Source organism: Phocoena sinus, chromosome 1 (assembly GCF_008692025.1).
Source record: "Phocoena sinus isolate mPhoSin1 chromosome 1, mPhoSin1.pri, whole genome shotgun sequence".
NCBI classification, from domain to species: Eukaryota; Metazoa; Chordata; class Mammalia; order Artiodactyla; family Phocoenidae; genus Phocoena; species Phocoena sinus.
In genome coordinates this window covers 164,913,458-164,920,161 of record NC_045763.1, presented here as the reverse complement: position 1 = coordinate 164,920,161, position 6,704 = coordinate 164,913,458, and the positions used below count along the sequence as shown (strand labels likewise).

General features: G+C 52.5%; 1 protein-coding gene across 1 annotated transcript in view; it reads right to left on the bottom strand.

Moving 5' to 3' along the window:
* Positions 1–597: 597 nt before the first annotated feature.
* The window catches only part of TLR5 (toll like receptor 5), a 56,052-nt gene continuing 49,945 nt past the window's right edge, over positions 598–6,704 (bottom strand). Inside the window, exons 6-7 of the transcript XR_004352316.1 lie at positions 2,734–2,911; positions 598–1,465 (exon numbers count right to left, since the gene is read on the bottom strand). The gene's annotated coding sequence lies outside the window, so the exon portion shown is untranslated. The remainder of the gene's footprint in view (positions 1,466–2,733; positions 2,912–6,704) is intronic.

The window sequence follows — 6,704 nt, the reverse complement described above, 5'->3', positions numbered from 1 at the left end:
AGGAACAGACACCTATGGAGGCCCTGCAGGGCAGAAGCCAGACGATACCCAAGCAGGTCCAGTCCATCAGAGCGTGAATGCTCTGGGGTCCGTCTGTGCACATGAGGAGGCCCCATGGTGATCTGTGTGTGCTCTGTATTTCCAAACAGTCATGAGATGGCTGTGCTCAGTTTGTGGAGGTACAAAGTGACAAGACGGGATGAACTCAGGCAAGCCCACAGGGGCTTCCTCTTCATGAATTCGATAATCCCTCTGTCTGGCTCTCAGCCCCGTATGTCCAGAAACTTTGCTGTCAGCACACCAAGGATGGCTCTGTCTCTTGAGTCAAACTAACCAAACTCACAGAGGCTGATCTATAGACCAGAATGAAATCCGTAACCATTTAAGCGTTTGCTGAGTTCTGTCTCTATAGCTAGGCTGCTTGGAAAGCTTGACAATTAGAAGATAGTCTTTCAGCTTTGCAGGTCCCCAAGAAGGTAGGGTCATTTGATTTACCCTTCATCTCTAGCACATAGTAGGTGCTCAATAAATATTTGTTAAATCAATGAATAAGTCCCAAAAGGGTAATTCAGATTTGAACAGCTAAGAAGGGAAGGATCATGGTGGTCTGAGAGTGATTAGGAACGGTTGTGTTGAGAAGGTGGGTGAAGGATGGGCAGAGGCTGGGTAGGAAAAAGGGAAGGGGGCATTCTTAGCATGGGAACCTGTAAGGTGACTGGTGGTGAGAGGTCTCAAGATGTCACAAAAAATCAGTCTGGACAGACTGGGACCAGATGTGTGCGTTGGCAAGTCTCTTAGGTGGTCCTACGTGTAGCCCCAAGAAAGACAGTAAAATTGTGAGGAGTTGGTGGTTAAGTTACAGAAGACTGGTTATCCCAATCCTATTTACAACACCAGTGTCCTTGGTCTGAAATGAGGTGGTGTGGCTGAGGGGGGGGGGGTGTCCCTCAGTACCAGGTGACAAACACTGAACCAGCAGTTACTCAGTGAGAGCCAGGCAGTGTGCAGGGTACAGACAATTCACTGGTCTACCTGCACTGAGGGGTAATCTCCAAAAACCAAATTGTGTGGTGCCCAAAAGATCAGAAACCAGGACTTCTTGGCTTGCCAACCGGGGCTACCCAGACTTCATTCCCCAGAAGTCAATTTTTCACAGCAGTTTGCGACTGGAGCTTCCTGTCTGGCAAATGACAATTTCAAGGACGATCTTTCCTGATCGTTAACAGATTTTCTTTAGCAAGTAGCTGGGCGCTCTGAAACTGAGCCTCAATGCTTCTGGGCCCACGCAAGCAGAGGCAAAGAATTGTTCTAAAAGGAATCCAAATTGTCTTTATTTGGCTCTAAAAGGAGAAGCAGGCTGAACCTCTGCGCTGATTTGTCCCTCACTCTGGGAGGATGACTTCGGTGAGTCCTCTTGTCACACCAGTGTACGCTGGGCTCCTATTCATTGTTCTTGGGACCAACACTGGAGAAATGAACAAAGACAAGACGTGCAGACTGGGTTGTTATGTTTCCATTTAGGAACATAAAAGCTATACAGGAGAGTTTTTGTTTTTGTTTTTTAACTATGAAGCAACTGGCCAAGTGGCAAGCTTTTGGGGGTCTCTGGAATAGAGGAGGGAAAACTACAGAAGGGACTCTAAGCTGAGGATAAGATTGCTAGGGTTGGGGTTATAAGTCCCCAAAACAAGGGCATCCGCTAAGGGGCTCATTCACAAGCCTCCTTGCTCAGTATCAAAAGCTCAGAAACGGACGTAGAGTTTTGCTGCTGAAAATCACTAAGTTTTAGACTTTCCCCACATTGGGGGCTTTCTGCAAAGTCGAAGGTGGCCCAGGTCCTCCCCACCAGGCTTTGGCCCCTGCTTCTCCCAGCTAGCCCCCTCCACAACTGCAGGCCAGCGTGGGGAGCTGGCTTTCCCACATCTGCCTGGGACCGTACGGGATATCGGGCATCTGTCACCCTGAGGATGCACAGGACAGGGCATTGTGGGGAGGGGAGGCAGGGACAAAGGAAAATGCCAAGGCCCTGCCAATTCCTCCTAGGCTTGTAAAATTCCAGGGCCAAGTCCAAGCTCCCAAAATAGAAGCCGACGGACAGCAAACTTCCTGGCTTCAGAGGGTCCCTGGTGTGTGGAAAAAAGCTGTCGGTCTGCCGGGTCTGGGAGGGTATGTGGGTGGAGGCAGGTGGAGAGGAGCCTGAGTGACCAGGGGTGGCCACGACCCACCTGGAGCGGTGACCTCAGCCACAGGAGCGGCGAGTTCTGTGCACCCCATCTTGGTGGTCACTTCTTTCTTTAGAAAGACATAGTTTGCTTTTTGTGGTCTTGGGAAGACAGCAGATGACAAAGCGGTCATAGGCTGTGCATGGCCCGGGTGACACGTCTTTGGCTCGGGGGCAGCGTATCTGGGGACACGGGCGGGGTGCGGTTGCTTCGTGTCCACTGGCAGCTGGCAAATAAGAAGCGTGTGCCTTGGTTACTGCCTCTGTTCTAAAGGCCACGGCTTATTTATTCAACTGTCGTTAAAAGGTTCTGAGTTCATCAGCAGTGTGTTGAAAATTTATAGCTCAACAATTAGCCTTTAATGCATATTTTTTTGCTCACAATCTTTTAGGTTTAGGGAACACTATTTTTGATGTCTTTGTGGTCTCTCACGAAGACATCAGACACAGTTAAATAAAAACAAACATCAGATTAAAAAATCCAGACAGCCCTGCAGAACCAACTTGCTTACTGTGATCAGACGGGAGACGACGTTAACTTGAATCAATGGGGCATCACCCAGCTCTCCAGATGTGCTCTTGGATTTGGCAAATCGCCTGTGGGAGCAAGGGGCACACGCTTCTTCCTAAGGTGCCTCGGTTTCCTTCTTTGTTAGTTCTTCCCCTAAACGTGGCCGGAGCTGAAACATCCTAAAATAAATGCAATGAAAGAAACAAAATCTCCACGCGCAATCCTCACGCTCAGAAAGTGTCTTCAAGTATTTAATCAGAATTCCCTCTAGGACTCCATTCATTTAAATGCTATTGAAAAGTCCACTCTCAGTAGCTAAGGAATAGCCAAGAGATGGTTCTCCCAGGTGGCGCTGGATTCCGAGGAACCATTGCCATTTTTTTCCCGGTTCCCTTTCTGCGTACAGACGTGTGGGGTCAGCTGTCAACAAATGCGTCTGGGGTTGAATTGCATTGAGCACACATGGTGGGACTGCGTGTGGACAGTCACTGCACCGGGCAGAGCCTAGCTTATTAGTACTCACTAAGGGGATGAGGGTTTCACTGGGTGAAGCCAATCAGCTCCCAAGGAGAGCTGGATCAGGCCTACGACATATGGCTCCATGGGAGATGGCTTCTCCCACTGGAAACCAAGTCCCTTTGCCCCTTTTTGATCCAACCATTCTCCTCTCAAGATTAAATAAAGCTTGCACCGTTAGCCTATGCATTTCTTCCAGTTGGCTCAAGGCGGCTCATAAACATTCAAGGGTATGGGCAATACGGGCCATGCACACAGAGAAATTGGGTATTTTCTCCAGTTCAGAGTCCAGAGAAGCTGAGCAATCAGGCATGTTCACCAGCTGGCACGGTCTGGGCTGGGATTTGAACCTGGGCTGAGAGGAAGCCCACACCCCTTCACTACCCCTCCTCGGTCCTAAAGGGTCCCTTGGGCATCCAGGGGTGTCCCTAAGGGATCCCCTTCCTGGTCAAGTCTTCCAAACACCACAGCTCACAGCTCTGACCACAGCAGCCCATGGCAGAGCTGTGCCCCACAGGGCTTGGCCGGTCCTACCCAAACAGAGCCATTTTCATCCACGAGTGATGTTAACATATCGGGGGTTTATGTAATTATTATTGTTACTTCGGTCTTGACTTCCTCTTGCCAGACATGATGTCTAAACAGGAAAGACCAGCCTTCCTGTTTGGAGATCAGTGACTTCCAGAAGCAGTTGGCCTGCGGAGCTCCTCTCGTCCCTCCTCCCCTTCATGCGGTTTCCAAAGATTCCTTTTAGGCCTTGCAGATGAGTGGGAAGTGCCAATAATAGCCCCCGTGAAAAGAAGGGAAGCCACAGTAGGCCAAGTGAGTGGACACCATTGCGGCCCAAGAGATGGGCTCTGTTCCAGAAATCTCTCCCTTCCATTCCGCATCCACAGGGAGCAGTGGTGGGCAGCCTGACCCCGGGCATACAGCACAACCAGAGGGTGGGTGGGGACAAGTGTCCTGGCACCCCTGTGACCTTCCGTGGGCACCTGTGCCTCATGCAGTGTCTGCTGGTCATAGTCATGGACAGTGGGGCTGGGTGTGGACGAGACATCTGGCCTGAAGTCCATCTTCTGGGTTCCAGGGAAGGTCAAGGTCCTTCCCCATTAACTCCACTCCACAAAACTCTAAGTTATTTCATTTCATTTAACTTCTCACTTACTGAGCAACTATTATATGAAAGACATCGCCTGCAGAAGGGTCTCTGAGAGACCGAAATGGATATAGGAGCCCTTGTCCTGAGAAGGCCATAGACTCAGTGTGGAGAGGACCATGCAGACACACAGCTAAGCTGGACACAAAGGCCAGGGTGCAGGGACAAAGAGAAGTGGGGCCACCAAATCTTGGGGTCCGAGGTGATGCCGGGCAGCCAGCCCAGCCCAGAGGGTCACCTCACATCCCCAAGAGGCAGTGTCTAGCTCTGGCTCATGGGGACCCTTTCTCTGGGGCTGAGGGGAAGGGGTCCGGGCAGATTCTTCTCTTTCCCAGGAGCACCCTCGGGCCACCCACTCTGCCCTTCCAGGCCTTCCCAGCCTCCCTGGGTCCGCATGGGGGTAGGTGCTGTGAGAAGGGCAGGGAGGGAGGAAAGGAGAGTCACTTTCCGCTCGAATCCTGGAGATCCGGAGACCGGTCTCAGAGAGATGAGGTAATGTCTGTAACTGCTCCGTGGAGGAGATGGAATGCGCAGAGCCACGCACCCTTCAGACTCTCCCTCCCACCCTCCCATGCTCGTTTCTCCCTCTGGCAGCCCCCCAAATGCTGATTCTGCAGTGAAGCTGTGAGGGACAGAGAGGGAACAGTATCAATATTTAGGAGGCCTTCAGGAAACCTGGGCCTCCATCCATCAAATCCATCACCTTGTCTGGACATCTCCCTGCCCTGGCTGCCAGCACTGTCTCTCCATCAGGGCCTGGGCCATGTGAAGCCAGGGAGGGGGGCCCCAGGAGGGAAGGAGGGATGCCTCCGACGGGCACGGGCCCAGCATGCTGCAGGCAGAAGGGTTACAGAGCTGCCACAGAGGAGGGCAGAGGCCTGAGCAGAGGACAAGGGCTACAGGGCTGGGCTGAACTAGTACGTGGACATGACTGCAGGTGTGCCAGAGACAGGGAAGCGGAAGCTTCTGCCGCACGGGGGCCTCATCACTGAGTAGACTCGTCAGAGCTGCTTTACTGTAGGGTGGCTGGGGTTCCCCAGAGAGACAGTGGAAACCGGCAGGCCTTCTAAAGGTTGGGCCTAGAACTAGCGTGGTCACTTCTGCTGCCTTCTATTGGTCAAGGCAAGCTACAGAACCAGCCCAGGGGCAGGGGGCAGGGAGCAAGCCTCCACCTCTTGACAGTGGACAGCACGTGTAGATGGGTAGGGAGGTGGCTGCCGGAAGCCCTCTTTGGAGACTGTCTACACATGGCATGAGGGTCACCAGGTCTCAGAAACGTCAATGCCGCTGCCCTTCCACATGGGAGGGTTCAGCCCCGAGAGCCATGAACCTCTCTTCTGAGGCTGCCAGCTTTGGGATCCTTTCAACCCCCAGAATCTGAGATCCGTAAAGGTCTACCCTCCACCCCAGCCGCTGGCTCTGGGTGATTCCCAGGAAGGAGTGTGGCCAGTGGTCTTGGTCCAGCAGCCGTGGCCCCTCTCGCTCCTTCACACAGTCCCTCCGCCCCCGCCCCCCTTGCAGACAGTGATCAGTGACCAAGTTCCGGGTCACCCTGCCTCGTGGGAAGAGAAGACCCTTCTGTGGAGCTTCAGAGGTGGAATTTGGACCAGTGGGTCAAACTTCGGAAAGCAGATTTTGCATCAATAGTAGAACGAAGAATGAACTCTCAACAACAGAGCAGGCTGATTTAGAACAGGGGGAGCCTCCTGTTCCTAGAAGTATTCAAGCAGAAGCTGGATCACCCCTGCCAGAAGCACTAGAACAAATCCGTAAAGGAGGCTCAACTCTCAAGATTCCTCACACCTTTAATCACCCTTCATGCGAACTGTCTGGAACCTACTGGGCGACGGTTGTCACCTTGCAAGTCCTGGCAATTCTCATTTTGGGGGACAACACCCTGTCACTGTTGAGAAACAGGGGCTGGCAGGTTGAACCCTACCTTCCCAGGCATCAAGTTAATGACCAACTTGTTAGGTGGGTCTAAGTGGCTTTGAGTGTTTCTACTTCAAGATGCCTGGATGGAACTTGGGCTTCAAGGAATGAGTTTGTGCAGCGCCTTGGTCCCTCTCTCTCCTTGACCTTTGGGCTGAGATGGAGCTGGAGGGGACTCGTAGCTGCGTTCCCTACGAGGTGCCCGGTGCCTTTTGCTTCTCACGTCTGTATTGACCACTGTCCTGGCCCTGAGCACTGTCCTTAGGCCTCCAAGATCCGTAGGGAGCCCAGTCCTGGGGGATGAGGGCCTCCGCAGGTGTGTTTTCTCTCTGGCTCACACACTACCTTGACTGTTGTGAGCAGTGGAT